Raw genomic sequence first — 16237 nt, forward strand, 5'->3', positions numbered from 1 at the left:
ATTACAAACAGTGTTACCGTCAGCATCCTTGCACTTGCTTCTTCATAGGTGCTAGCCAGTATTCTCTGTGCAAGAGTTTCTCTCGAACAGACACACAAAAGTAAAATTGCTGGGACTGAGGGTACGCACCCAGCTGACTTTCTGAAATCTTTTCAACGTCAAGTTTGCACGTGTGATCTTGGGCAGCCTTCACCTTGCTGAGCCTCAGCTTCTCCGTTTGTAAAGTGGGAGATAAGAGCTAACTCATAAAGGTTGAGGTGGAGGTTAAAGAGCTGCACTTGGGATGCCCTGAATAATGGACAGCTGTCATATTTAGTAATAGGAATGTTACTATTGCATTATTACTGGGTGATGTTGGCCAGACCCTAATCAGTGATAAACATTCCCCAAATGAAAAATGATCTTTGGAATTGAACTGAACAATTCTTAGTTGTCTCATTTTATAAGCTTGAAAATAAGCAACAGGAATGTCTATTAATTTTTTTTAATTAACACTTTTTTTTACACCTTATTTTTTAGACCAGTTTTAGAGTTACAGAAAAACTGTGAGGAAAGTACAGAGTTTTCAAATACCTGTGCACCCTGCCCCACCAAACACTTAGTTTCTCCTCTTACTAACGTCTTGCGTTGGTGTGGTATGTTTGTTGCAGTTGATGGACCAATATTGAGACACTATTATTAACTGAACTCCATACTTTATATTAGTTCACTCTTTGTGTTGTGCAGTCCTGTGGATTTTGGCAAATGCGTAATGTCATCTGTCCACCATGACATGCCCTAAAAATGCCCTGTGCTGCACCTAGTCATCCCTCTCCCCTGCCCTGAGCCCCTGGCAGCCATGGATCTTTTTACTCTCTTAGGTGTGCCTTCTCCAGAACATTGTATAGTTGGGATCATACAATATGCAGTTTTTTTCAGACTTGCTCCTTTCACTTGGCAATATGGACTTAAGGTTCCTCCATGTCTTTTTGAAGCATGATAGTTCAGTTTTAAAAATACATTTTTTACAAAAATATGGAACCACACCAAACAACCCAGAGGGAGCAAAATAAAGCAGAGACTTAAAATACAGAACTGGACCATTCTGGGCTGACTGATGACTTCTGTGTGGCCCCAGGCAGATCGTTCTGGGCGTCTAGGTCTCCTGCTCTCTTGTCTGTCTTCCCTTGAAAGATAAGGCTGCTATGAAGAGACAGAGTGCAGGGGAGAGGCGGAGGGGATGACTAGGTGAATACTTCTTTTGTTTTTCCTCCTTCAAATTAATATTTAATGTCGATATTTGTTTATACTTGAAAATGTGATATGCAAGGTATTCAACTCTTTATTGATTTTAGATTTGGTGAACATAAGGTAACATGAAGGATAGGATTCCTCAAAGAGTGTTTATTTTTTTAAATTTATTTTTGGTGAACATATACACAACAAAGCATACACCTGTTGAACAGTTTCTACATGCACAGCTCATTGACAATGGCTACATTCTTCACGGTGTGTCACCGTTCTCCCCGTCTCTGCCCCTATGTTTCACCACCGTTAACTTACACTCTCTGCCCCTTAAAATTCTCCTCTGTGACTTAGAGTTACTGTTGTCATTGCAAGCTCATATAGAGGATTCTTAGATGACTACTTTTTGAATTATTGAAAATAAAAAATCCAAAGTGTATTTAAACATGGAGCCCTGGTGGCACAATCGTTAAAGAGCTTGGCTGCTAACCAAAAAGTCGGTAGTTCAAATCCACCAGCCGCTCCTTGGGAACCCCTATGGGTCAGTTCTAATCTGTCCTATAGGGTCATTATGAGTTGGAATCGACTTGATGGCAATGGGTTTGGTTTTTGTACTTAAATATATTATTTTCTGTACCTTACTTTTGGCTGAGCATCCAGAAGCCATTTATCTGTTGGATACCTAAGCAAAACATTTCAGAAAAATTTATTTTAACTTTTAAAATTATATCTCCTTAGGAAATGAAGTGTGTTAAGGGGTTTATTTTTTCTATTCTTATTATGGTAAATACATATGAATAAAACATTTGCCATTTCGACCTTCTTCACATGTACAATTTGGTGACATTGATTGTGTTCCTCATGTTGTATAACCATCACCATTATCCATTTCTAAATTTTTCCATCACCCTTAGCAGAAGCTCAGTGTCCCCTAAGCCATGAGTCCCTCCTTCCCCCTCCCTCCCGCCACCCCGGTAACCACTGATAAACTTAGGACTGTATACACTTGCCTATTCTAGATATTTCCTATAAGTGGGCTCATACAATATTTGTCCTTTTGTGACTGACTTATTTCACTCAGCACGGTGTATCCAAGGTTCATTCATGTTGTAGCATGGATCAGGACTTGGAAAAGAGTCTGGCGGTTCCTCAAAAAGTTAAACATAGAATTACCACGTGATCTGTCAATTCCACTTCTAGGTATGCACCCCAAAGAATTGAAAGTAGGAACACACACAGGTACGTATACACCAACGTTCATTACAGCGCTGTTCACAGTAGCCAAAAGTGAAAACAACGGAAATGTCCATCAGCAGGTGAATGGATAAACAAAGTATGGTACATACATGCAAGGAATTTCTTCGAAGCACATGTTATATTATTAACATACATTATACTCACGTGTTAAGGGATTTTTTTTTTCTCATTGCTATGCTAATGAGCCCTGGTCACGCAGCGGTTAAAGTGCTTGCCTGCTAACGTAAGGTCACCAGCAGCTCCACAGGAGAGAGCTGTGGCAGTCTGCTTCCCTAGAGGTGTACAGCCTTGGAAACACTATGGGGTTGCTATGTGTCAGAATCAACTTGAGGGTAGTGGGATTGGTTTGGTTTGGGTATGATAACTTCAGGTTTGTGAAAATGTTAGGTTTTGGTTTCCTCCCTAAACTGATTCAGATAGTAGAAGGATGGGAGGGAGAGGAAAGTACACAGAGTAGACTCAATCAAACCATTGTTTTACAAACAGTTGCTTGCTTGGTGGAAGTCAATTAGTTGTTTTCAGAATAACTTGCCCAACCACAGTCAGTAGGTCCACCACCACTGCAAACCCCAACTAGTTGTGTTTAAAATTTCACCAATCCGTTATCAGCTAAATTCAGCTTCTTTTTATGTCAAAAATAGCTCCTTGGTAGCTTGAGTGAAGCCAGTTGGCTTCTCTTCAGACTGGTTTGTCTGAAGCTGGGGCTGCAGGAAGTGCTCTGGTCCTGCGCGGAGCAGACTCCATTGATGTCAGCTGGAGTTGGGCCATTTTCATTCGCTAATAAAGTTCCAGAATCCTTGGTGAAGAACCGATGAAAGATGGTGGCTGCTGCTGGCTGCAGGCAAACAGTGCAACATAACCTCGGGGGAAGGGAGAAAATCAAAACTAAACTTAACCAATGCTTCAAACCTGCTCTTTCAGCCAAGTCCTAATGGTATAATGGCTGGTTTACATTTCCGAAGGTTGATGATGTGGGAATAATGGGAGAGAGAGAGAGAGAGCCAGAGAGTGCAAGATTGAGAGCAAGGTGAGCTATGAAGTAGGTGCTTAGAGTTAAGCATGCTGTTTTTAGACTCATTCTGTATATTGTGTATTTGCATAAATCAGCTAGAAGACTCGACATTACCCAGAGTTGGAAAGGAGAGTTTTGTCTTCTTGCGGGGAAAGGGTTAGTGTGTTTTCAGTTGTATGTGAGTTGTGTCATGTTAGACAGAACTATGACTTTGTTATTGTCTTTATTTGGAGATTAAATGTGATTTAGGGCAATGTATCTGGGTGCTAGGAGTTCCTGGGTAGGGAAATGGTTAACACACTTGGCTGCTAACCCAAAGGCTGGAAGTTTGAGTCTACCCAGAGGCACCTTGGAAGAAAGGCCTGGCAGTCTACTTACAAAAAATCAGCCATTGAAAACCCTATGGAGCACAGTTGTACCCTGACACACATGGGGTTACCATGAGTCAGATTCGACTCTACAGCAACTGGTTTGGTATGAGTGCTAAGTTGGCAAGGGATGAACTATGGTGGCTTTTTAATGTATTTGTATGAATTTGTATATTATGAAAGTCATTGTTTCCCAAAATTCAATCATTTTTGAACTCACTTCATGATTTTTGTGATATCCAGGCACCATCTATACTATTTCCTTTTTATTCACTTTTCTAAACCTAAATATCCACTTTGGCCTCATTCTAAGCAATTATGAGTTTGGTGGGTTAGCTATATATGTATATATATTATAATATACATTAAAAGAAACATATAAATATTAATTTTTTTTTTAGTTTGCCTGGGTATGCCTGAAATTATCTCGAGAATGACTAGAGTGTAGGACCCTTTAGGATGATGACAAAGAGCGTAGGATTTGGTGTCAGCCAGACCTGATTTAAATCTCAGCTCTGACGTTTAGTAGCTGTGTAACTTTCTGCAAATTACTTAACCTGTTTATGCCTCAGTTTATCCATCAGTAAAATGGGTACAATGATAGTGCCACTTATACAGGGTTGTTGTAAGAATTAAATCATGTCAAGTGTTTAGCACAGTGCCTACAACCTAGTAAATACTCATTCAGTAAGTAAAAGCATATAGCTCTAGTTTCTCCTTCTGATAGCTAGCCATCCACATACATGGACTCAGGCTGTATTTAGATCCAAGCCTTAATGACGATACAAGCCACAAAAAAATAATAGTGAAGACTGGATGGAAGCAATATTAGAGTCTACACCACCAACAGAAATGTTGTCATTCAGGAATGTAATTATCACACAGAAAGGGTGACTCATCCCCAATGATTCTAATCTATCATGATTTTTAGCTAAAGATTCTAGGATTCTGTGAAATGCAGTCATTTAGTTTCAACTAATAGAAACACAAATCATACTGGCTTAAGCAAAAAAAAAAAAAAAATGGTATGAGTTGTTGGTTCATGAAACTGGAAGCTTTAAGGGTAGATCGGCTTCAGGCATATTTGGATCAAGAGACCTCAACGATGCCTTTTCATCTTTTGGCTCTATTTTCCTTTTTTAATGAGGCTAAAGTGTACTAAAGAGTTTCTGACGTAAGATCATGTCCAGATTCATGGTTCAGGATGCAGTTAATGTTGCCTCTTTTATCATTGTCAGAAGATTCCAGATCGGCTACCAGGCCTGAGAAATTAATGTTCATCTTAGAACTTGTTTTCAACTACTGTCTCTTGGGAAATAAGTCATTAGCCCTGCCCCTCCCCCGCCAAGCTCACCGCCATAGATCCACCCACCTGTTTCTTTCAGTCACCAACTAGATAGTTTATAAGGTTTAATGAACTCCAAAAACATCCCTTAATTGGAACATTGAGTTTCTGTTTTGGCGATGGAAAATTTGGCAATAGATATTGGTGATGGTTGCACAACATGATTAATGCAATTGAAGTCACTAAATTGTACATGTGAAAAACATTAACTTGGCAAATGTTGTGTTTTACTACAATAAAAAGCATTCCTTAATTATTAGTACATACTAATAATTAGACTCCATAGGCTTCACTCCCAACAAGCTATGAATGCAGTTGGCAAGGTAGGGTATGCAGATGGTATTGGATGGTGTCTTAGTCATCTAGTGTTGCTGTAACAGAAACACCACAAGTGGATGGCTTTAACAAAGAGAAGTTTATTCTCTCACAGTTTAGGAGGCTAGAAGCCCAAATTCAGTGTATCAGCTCCAAGGGAAGGCTTTCTCTCTCTGTTGGCTGTGGGTGAAGGTCCTTGTCATCAATCTTCCCCCGGTTGAGGCTCTTCTTAGCACATGCACTCCGGGTCCAAAGGACACACTGTGTTCCTGGCACTGCTTTCTTGGTGGTATGAGATCCCCATGTCTCTCTGCTCACTTCTCTCTTTTGTATTTTAAGAGATTGACTTAAAACACAACCTAATCTTGTAGATTGAGGCCTGCCTCATTAACATAACTACTGCTAATCCCACCTCGTTAACATCATAAAGATAGGATTCACAACACACAGGAAAATCACATCAGATGACAAAATGGTGAGCAGTCACACAATGCTGGGAATCATGGCCTAGCCAAGTTGACACATGTTTTTGGAGGACACAATTCAATCCGTAACAGGTTGATCACTATGGGGGCAGTGGTCAGTGAAGGCTCATAAAGGAGGGTGAGCTTGGGCTGGCCCCTGAAAGATGAGAATTTGGATGGGTGGAGAAAAGAGGAAAGGCTATTTCAAGCAAGAAGGAGAGGTTGAGAAAAATCAAGTGGCATTGTATTATAGTAATGTGTTTTTATGTCCATCTCCTTGTTGGATCCTGGGGAGACCATTAAGAGTAAGGGCTGGGTCTTATTCATCTTTGTATGCCTGTTGCCTAGCACAGTGCCTAGCATATCATGATCCTATAGTACCAACATAGCAATAGTAGGATGAAGGTCCAACTAATAGAAACGCAACTCATACTGGCTTAAGCAAAAAACGTAAAAAGTTGGAGGTTGTTGGTTTATGAATCTAGGATGTCTACAGGTGGATCGGCTTCAGGCATATTTGGATCAAGGTAGCTCCACAATGCTTCTTCATCTTTTGGCTCTGCTTTCCACTTTGTTGAATTCTTCATCAGATAGGATCTCCTGGCTGCTCCAGGCTTATGTCCTACCAGCTTGGCTACTCAAGCAGGAAAGGTGGATTTTATTCTCTGTTACTATCAGCAAAAATTTTATGACGAAAACTCATTGGACTTATTTGAATCACATGACTATCCCAGGACTAGCCTTAGTGGTCATGGCGTTGGAACATACTGCTTGACCAGGCATTGGCACCTTGCCCACCTCTGAGCAGGAGTTTGGGGTCAACTCCATCCAAACCACTGAGAGTGGAGGAGGGGTCAGTTCCCCAAAAGAAAACTGAAGCATAAGAGGCATCCCTGGGTCATGCAAATGGTTAACACGCTCAACTGCTAACCAAAATGTTGGAAGTTCAAGTCCACCCAGAAGTGCCTTGGAAGGAAGGTCTGGCAATCTACTTCTGAAAAATCAGCCACTGGAAACCCTATGGAGTACAGTTCTACTCTGACACACATGGGATCACTAAGAGTCAGAATCAACTCAATGGCAACTGATCGTTGTGGTAGCATAAAAGGAATGAATGCTGGGCAGAAGTGATTCTTGGATGATTGGTAAATATGTTTTTGAAGGAATATATTGATAGAGTCAGAGATATTGTGTTCCTGGGTCACGGAGGGACCCAGAGAGGTAAAAAATGGGACATCTTGGTGGTTTGTCATGGGAGAGAAGTTTGGTAGGGCCTAGAGTGTCGTTATGTGCCATCCAGTCAATTCCAACTCATAGCGACCCTATAGGACAGAGTGTAACTGCCCCATAGCGTTTCCCAGGCTGCAATCTTTATGGGAGCAGATCGCCAGGTCTTTTCTTCCATGAAGCCACTGGTGGGTTCGAACTGCAGACCTTTCATTTAGCAGCCGAGTGCTTAACTACTGTGGTAACCATTGTGATCAGTTTATTTGATCCTTCCAGTTACTCAGTAAAGTGAGTAGGACAAGGGGTGGCTTCTTTAAGATGGTACATCATTCTTTCTCTCCTTTAGATTCTTCAGAGGTATGATGACAGAGAATACAGCCACTCTTCTGTTGTGGGAGGCCTTGTTTCAGTGGGCATTTCGGGCCTCAGTCCGTGTTTAAGATACCATCTTCATCTCAGAAATTGTCACTGTGGGCTCCAGGTTATGTGGTAGGCACGGCAACACAACATCTCTGACTCTCTTCGGTATATTCATTCAAAAGCACATTTACTAATCATCCAAGAATCACTTCTGCCCAGCACTGATTCCTCTTTTAAGTGAAGAATAATGATGATGATATGAATAAGTGAAATTTTCAAGCACCTACCGTGTCCTGAGCCTATTGAATATTGCATAGTTTCTGCATTTAACCCTCACAAGAGCCTGCAAGAGAAGCACTATTGTTGTCTCCATTGAGGAAACTGGGAGGCATCTAAAACATGAATTGTCTGTGGCTTCTCCATGCACAGCACTTAAAGAATAAAAGGGCAGCCAAGCTAAGCCAAGCCAGTTGCCATGGAGTCGTTTTCCACTCATGGTGACCCCATGTGTGGCAGAAAGTAGAAGAAATCCATCGCTCCTCCCCTTCTTCGCATGGTGTCCTCAGCCCATTTGGGTTGACGAATGTACGTTCTTAACTGTGTTCATAACACCTTGCTTGTGCACCATGCTGGGCTGCTTTTCAAAATGTGTTCATGTCTGTTATCTTCCCAGAGATGTTTTTAGTGTGTTTTTTTTTATTTTTTTAAGCCAGATGAAGAGAGTGGGTGGGATGAAAAACCTGACCCAATTATGTTTGTAGCTATTATATTGCTATCCTTTTGAGCTTACAGAAAAATCACAAAAATGGTACAAAGAATTTCATATACCTTTAACCTTGATTCTCCGATTGTTTATATTTTGCCACATTTACTTTATCATTCTCTCTCTCTAAATATATATATACACACACACACAATGTATGAAATAAGTACTATTATTATTGTCTGTTTATTAATGAGAACACTTGAGGCTCAGGGAATATACTCACATATATACTCGATATATACATATATATATACTGTATATGTACATACAAAAAAAAACCTGTTGCTGTCGAGTCGATTCCAACTCATAGTGACCCTATAGGACAGAGCAGAACTGCTCCATGGGGTTTCCAGTGAGCAGCTGGTGGATTCGAACTGCCGACCTTTTGGTTTGCAGCCAAACACTTAACCACTGCACAACCAGGGCTCCATATATGTATATACATATATACTAAATATGATATATATATATATAATTTTTTAAAGAACCATTTGAGAGTAAGTTGGAGACATTGTTCCTCTTGATTCTAAATAATACGGCATGTGTTTTCTAAGAACTAGAATGTTCTCATACAACCATAACATAATAATTAAAATCAGAAGATTTAATGTTGATTCAATACTATTATCAAAGGCACAGTCCACATTTCATTTTCATCAATTGCCCCAATAATCTCCTTCATAGCTCTCCCCTCCCCTACCCCACCCATTCGGAATCCAATCCAGGATCATACATCGCATTTAGTTGTCATGTGGCTTATCTCCTTTAATCTGGAGGTTTCTCAGGGTTTTTTTGTCTTTCTTGACCTTGACACTTCTGAGGAGTACAGATTAGCTATTTTGGAAAGTGTCCCTTTGTTTGGGTTTGTCTGATGTTGCCGTGTGCGTTTTTGCTGTGACAGTGTTTAATCCTTGGCAGGTAAAGGCTTCCTTAGTAGCCACCTAACATGGTGTTACTCCAAGCCTTTGGCTTCCATGAACACGTGGAAGAGGCTTTGGAGGAAGCTCATTCAGCATTCTCTGTCTGCTGGCTCCACTTTGTTGAGGTTCTGTGGTCAAGTCTTTGTGGATGGTGGGATTTCAGATGCCATATAACTGCCCCAGGCTGCCTCAAACTCACAGACTATTTTAGATTATCTTCAGCTAGATGTGTTCTATATATCTGCTTACAGATGTGGGTCACTCTTTTAAGGTTTGTTCAGGAAGGCAGCCTTCCTGTAAAACCATAAAAACCCCTGGTTTCCTTCATTTAATCATTTGCACTCAAACCATTTCCACGGCTCCAAATGCCAATGTGTCTGGTTTTATTTCATACCATCTAATCCATTCCAGTATTTGAGGTTTTACTCTCAGGCTGCACTTACCCATACCAATTGTGCTGGAGTTTTGAAGTGATAATTTTTTTAAAATTTTATTAATTTTGTTGTTGAGAATATACACAGACAAATATATACCAATTCAACCGTTTCTACAAGTACAATTCTGTGACGTTGATCACATTCTTTGAGTTGTGCAACCGTTCTTGCCTCCATTTTCTGAGTTGTTCCTCCTTCATTGACATAAACTCACTGCCGCCTAAGGTTCTTATCTAATCTTGGTAGTTGCCGTTGTCACTTTGATCCCATATAGACTGTTCTTAAAAGAGCACAATGCTCAAGGCAGACATTCTTCACTAGTTAAGCTATTGTTTGGCTTTAAGAAGACTTCAGGGAATATTTTTGGTGTAAGTTTTAAAAATTATCTCAGGGCAATAGTTTCAAGGGTTCTTCTAGCCTCCAAGACTCCAGAATGTCTGGAGTCCATGAGAATTTGAAATTCTGCTCTGCATTTTTCCCCTTTTGATCAGGATTCTTCTTTGATCAAAATGTTCAGTAATGGTAGCCAGGCACCATCCAGTTCTGGTCTCATGGCAAAGGAGGCAGTTGTTCATGGAGGCGATTAGCCACACATTCCATTTCCTCCCCCTATCCCTGAAGTGATTCTTTATTAAGTCAAGCCATTTGTATTCTCCGAGCCTCAAGTGTTCTCATTCGTAAACAGGAATAATAGTAGTATCTATTTCACAGGGTGTTGTTGCCTGGTACATCACCAGCGCTCAAATCATTTTCTGTATCTCAAGCTATGCATACATTTCTATCTCTCTACATGAATAGATTCCACACTTGACTTTGCATATGAAGATCTGCATAAAAGCTGGGAATGATGCAGTTGATATTCAGTTGTGCAAGCCTCTCCTTCTTCATTTGTGGTTGATCAGCACTCCATTAGAATATGAGCTTCATGAGGGCAGGGATTTCTATTTGTTTTGGTCACTAGTATAACTTCAGCACCAAGAATAGTTCCAGAACCATAGTAGACATTCAGCCAATATATATTTAAATTGCAAGCACCTGCTTGGTAGCCCTGGAGATTGATTTTGGAATAAGATGGGGGCATTGATGGTTCAGTGGTAGAATTCTCACGTCCCATATGAGAGACCTGGGTTCAATTCCTCGCCGATGCACCTCATACACAACAACCACTCATCTGTCAGTGGAGGCTTGTGTGTTGCTATGATGCTGAACAAGTTCCAGTGGAGCTTTCAGACTAAGATGGACTAGGAAGAAAAGCCTGGTGGTCTACTTCTGAAAATCAGCCAGTGAAAACGCTATGGATCACAATGGTCAATCTACAACTGATTTATGGGGATGGCGCAGGACCGGGCAGCGTTTCATTCCGTTGTGCATGTGGGCACCATGAGCTGGGGGCCAACTCGTTGGCAGCTGACAACAACAACAAAGCATAACTTAATTCCAGGTGTAGCTCAGATCTGACTCTGTTACACGTTGTTCAGGTGATTGAGAGAAAGGAAGTGGAAAAGATGCTCTCAGACATAGACCAGAGGGGCATTCACTAAGTGCCCATATTTGAGCTAGAAACAGGGTGCTGAAGGAAATAGTAGTGAACTAAGCCTTGGGAAATTCAGTCTCGTGGGCTTCTCAATCAGATTTGCCACTTATGAGTGCTGTTGTACTCGATTTCCAATCATTATGCTTTTCCCCTCTACCAGTCACTCCCCAAACCTCACCACTAACTTTTGCAATGGCCCTGGGTTTTCAGATATAGCTAAGAAACAACCTATCTATGATTGGCCTTTTCCTCCCTTAAAAGTCCTAAACATCTTTCCATGGGTCAAGGGAAGCAAGTCTTCTCAATTCTACCCATGGACCAGATAGGAAAAAAACAGTAACACAACTACATCTGGTGACCAGTGGTGTGTTAAGTGTTATACATGTAGCATCTTATTCAATCCTCTCGGCTACCCGAGAAGGTAGGTACTGTTATGTCCATTTTACAGATGAGGAAACTGAGAATCAGAGAGGTTTAGTAAGTTACCCATGGTCACCCAAGTCTGCATGTCTATGCTCTGAGCCATTACATTGTAATGCCCTTCACGGGGTCCCTGACTCACGGAGACCCCACGCACAACACAATGAAGTGCTGCCCGGTCCTGTGCCATCCCCACGATCACTTGTGGATGAGACCACTGGATACATAGGGTTTTCATTGGTTGATTTTTGGAAGTAGATTACCAGGCCTTTCTTTCCAGTCCATCTTGGTCTGGGAGCTCTGCTGAAACCTGTTCAGCATCACAGCAACACACAGGGCCTACTAACAGATGGGTGGTAGCTGCACATGAGATGCATTGCTTGGGAATCAAACCTGGGTCTCCTGCATGGAAGGTGAGAATTCTACCACCGAACCACGAATGCCTCACCCACATCACACTAAAACAAACAAACAAAGAAAAACCCACTGCTATCGAGTTGTTTCTGACTCATAGTGACCCATAGGCTTTCCAAGGCTGTAAGTCTCTACGGAAGCAGACTGCCACATCTTTCTTCCACAGAGCCGCTGGTGGTTTCGAACCACCAACCTTTTGATTAGCAGTCAATCGCTTTAACCACTGTGTCACCAGAGCCTGCTAAAAGCCTAACTGTTCCCTTTCTTCCATGTCAGTGAAATGAGATGTTAGATGGTGCATGGACCAGGAGGTGCTGAATGCATGAGTGACCGTGTGAATGCTTCCTTCCAGGCAACTCTGCCCAGGGCTATTGAGATGTGGAAATAGAGCCGTGGTTGGTGTGAGTGACCACCAGCTCAACCCTCCTCCAGCCACCCAGCTCCCAGCAGACAGTAATGACTTTCAGCTGGAATGTGGACGCAGAGATGAAAGGCTCCATTTCAAATTTCCCAACCTTTGAGCACGCCACCTTGGTGTTAAGGCCATCCTTTGAACTCCCATCATAATCCAGCAGGAGGGGAACTTCAAGTCAGCTCGGGGCAAGACGTCCCTCATTACTGCTTAATAACTCACGCGGGGTCTCCTGGTATACTGCACCCCCCTACTGTTTGATTTCCTTCTCAGGGGTGTGGAGGGGAAATAAGGCTTTGATATAAATAAACGAGGAGCCCTTGTGGCATAGTGGTTAAGCGCTCGGCTGCTAACCAAAAGGTCAGTGGTTCAAACCCATCAGCACCATCTAACATGCGAGGGAGAAATGTGGCAGTCTGCTTCTGTAAAGATTACAGCCTTGGAAACCCTATGGGGCAGCTCTACTCTGTCCTACTGGGTCGCTATTAGTCGGAATCGACCCAAAAGCAATGGGTATAAATAAATGGAAACTGACATTCCTGGGAGAAGAGGATGTTGTCCCCATGATCCGTATGGGCTGTGCCAGCATCTTCCTTGACTGGAATGGAAGTTGTTCCTGGTAAATTACTGGGATCTCCTAGGGAGATGAGCCAAAGCACAGCCATTGTTTCTTCATATAAATCCAGGCATGGCTACTTTACAAGCTATAGGGGTGGGGAGGAAAGCTGGGCTGGGATAGCCCTAGAGTTGTATTTTCATAAAACAGTGCCTGACATACTTCCAGGGCTTTAAACCAATGCCCTTGTTTCGGTCTTTGAGCTGCTGAAGACATTTTACAGTCTCAGCTCTGTCTTAGTTTTATGTAGTACTATGAGTTGGAATTGACAGGGCTATGACAGAATTACCACAAGTGGATGGCTTTAACAAATTTATTCTCTCACAGTCTAGTAGGCTAGAAGTCTGAATTCAGGGCGCCAGCTCCAAGGGAATGCTTTCTGTCTCTATTGACTCTGGGGGAAGGTCCTTGTCATCTGTCTTTCCCTGGGTCTAGGAGCTTCTTAGCACAGGGACCCTGGGTCCAAAGGACACGCTTCTGCTCCTGGTTCTTGCTTGGTGGCAATGAGGCCCGTCTCCTCTCTGCTCGCTTCTCTCTTTTATATCTCAAAAGAGATTGACTCAAAATACAACTTAATCCTGTAGATTGAGTCCTGCCTCATTAACATCACTGCCTCTAATCCTGCCTCATTAACATCATATAAAGGTTAGGATTTACAACATATAGGATAATCACATCAGATCACAAAATGGCAGACAACCACACAATACTAAGAATCATGGCCTAGCCAAGTTGACACACATTTTTGGAGGACACAAGTCAATCCATAACAACTTTATTCACTGCCACATGACAGACACTTCCTTGGGAATGCTGAAAGACAGAGCTGGTGTCTTTTCTAGAAGTTTCTTCTTTCCAGAGAAACATGTCCGACATTTTCCCCAGAGACTTGACTTGAGTTACCTGCAGCAGAAGTTCTGGGGTGCTTTTCCTGGCTCAATGAATCTGAGCTCTGAAGCCATATACCACAGTGTGTCAGGTACTTATCTATCCTTCCAAATGGAGTTAAAGCTAAGAGTATGGAAAAATGGGAGAAAATCAGTAATAGTTATTGAGCACTCACTATGTGCCAGGCATTGTACCTGACACACTATTTTTTAATTGTGTTAAAATTATATGTAACAAAACATTTGCCATTTCATCATTTTTTACACATATAATTCAGTGACATTAATTACATTCATTATACTGTACAACCGTCAACACTATCCATTTCCAAAGTCTTCTGGAGCCCTGGTAATGCAGTGGGTAAGAGATCCACCACTAACCAAAAGGTTGGCCGTTCGAATCCACCAGCTGCTCCTTGGAAACCCTATGGGGCCCTTCTACTCTGTCCTATAAGGTGGCTATGAGTCAGAATCGACTTGACAGCAACAAGTTCTTAACAGAAACTTAAAAAACAACCAGTTGCTGTTCTCTTATGAGTTGACTTTTCTCTCAGTGTCCTAAATCTCTCCTCCCACTGGTGATCTGCTTCCAAAAATTAGCTGATGAAAACCTTATGCATCACAACAGAACATTGCCCAACTCTATTGCTTTGGACGTGTCATCAGGAGGGATCAAACGCTGGAGGAGGACATCATGTTTGGTGAAGTAGAGGGCTAGAGAGGGCGAGGGAGACCCTCAGTGAGATGAACTGACACAGTAGCTGCAAGGATGGGCTGGACCAGCAGGCCAGCGATCGTGAGGATGACACAGGACCGGGCAACGTTTCTTTCTGTTGTACATCAGGTGGCCAGGAGTCAGAATTGACTCAAAGGCGTCTGACGACAACAAGTGCTGAGCAGAGATGAGGATGAAGGGCTGCAGGCATCACAGAGAGAGCCCCTGCCCCATCATGTTGTTGATGTCGTGTGCTGATTCTATAGCAACCCTATAGGACTGAGTAGAACTGCCCCATAGGGTTTTTCTAGGCTGTAATCTTTACTGAAGCAGATCACCAGGTCTTCTCTCCCACGGAAAGGCTGGTGGGTTCAAACCACTCACTTTTCAGTTGACAGTTGAGTGCTTAACCATTTTGCCACCAAGGCCCCTGCCCTACTGTAATGAACTTATTAAAAACAATCCTCTGTGCCCCTGGGAACTAGGGCCAGAGTCCCTGGACCCTTCAGGGCAGACCACAAGTATGTCTTACCTCCTTCTCTGCCCTCATCAGCCTCCCATCCCCCAGAAACCTAGGTTAGAGGATGCCCAGTACTCCTTCCAGATACTGATAAGTTAGTCCCCACACTTTCCAGGGCCCCAGTTACACACATGGCTGCTGAGTCCACTTCCTGCCCTCCTCCCTCTCCCTCCAACTCTTCCCACCATGGGCTGGGCCTTCAGTGAACACTCCCTCTACTCACCTTGAGAGAACTGACACTCTTCAGAACAGTACCGTTTATCTAGCCCTTCTCTAAGCCGACACCAGATGCTTTACATATGTTATTTAATTTTTCCTCATAACAACCGCCTGAGGCCGGTACACTTATGAGACCCATTGTACAGATTGAAAAACTGAGACTGAGAGAAGTGAAGAGACCTGCCCAGTTCACACAACTAGGAAGTGGCAGAGGCAGGATCCCATCAACACCCAGGAGCTTAACCACCATGCCCAGCTTTTTTCTAGGCATCTCCCACCCATTATTTGCTCTCTCTTCAATTCCCTGTCACAATTCGTCTTTGGATTTAGACTGACTATAACCAAGAATGTCCTCTCCGTGATTCCAAGAGAGGGAAGTAGGAAGACTTTGGGCTTGGATAAAATGGTTTGAGAAAAGCCCACAGATGATCCTCTTGAGCTGAATTTTCTCTCTGTTTCCTAAATCTTCCCTCCCACAAGCAGCCCACTTCTCCTCCCTGCTCCTGGGAGCCTCCACCCAGGGAAAACAGGAGGTCCGGGGGTGGGCAGCAAGCCAGCAGGATCAGCTAGAAACAGCTCCTTCTCTTCTGCCAGCAACGGGTCCACACCCTGGGTGCGTAAATCCTTTATTTTATTTTTATTATTATTACAGCTCAGGGCCTACCACGGGCCATAAACGGATTTAAGAGGCTGCTAGAGTATAGAATTTAATATAGTTGGCATCATTAAACTGTGGCATAGCAAACCCACTTGGGGAAGTCCAGACCCCTCCCTCACCACCATCCCTCCCCGCAACTCCTCTCACTTC

Source organism: Trichechus manatus, unplaced genomic scaffold (genome assembly GCF_000243295.1).
Source record: "Trichechus manatus latirostris isolate Lorelei unplaced genomic scaffold, TriManLat1.0 scaffold00061, whole genome shotgun sequence".
In the NCBI taxonomy this organism is placed as follows: domain Eukaryota; kingdom Metazoa; phylum Chordata; class Mammalia; order Sirenia; family Trichechidae; genus Trichechus; species Trichechus manatus.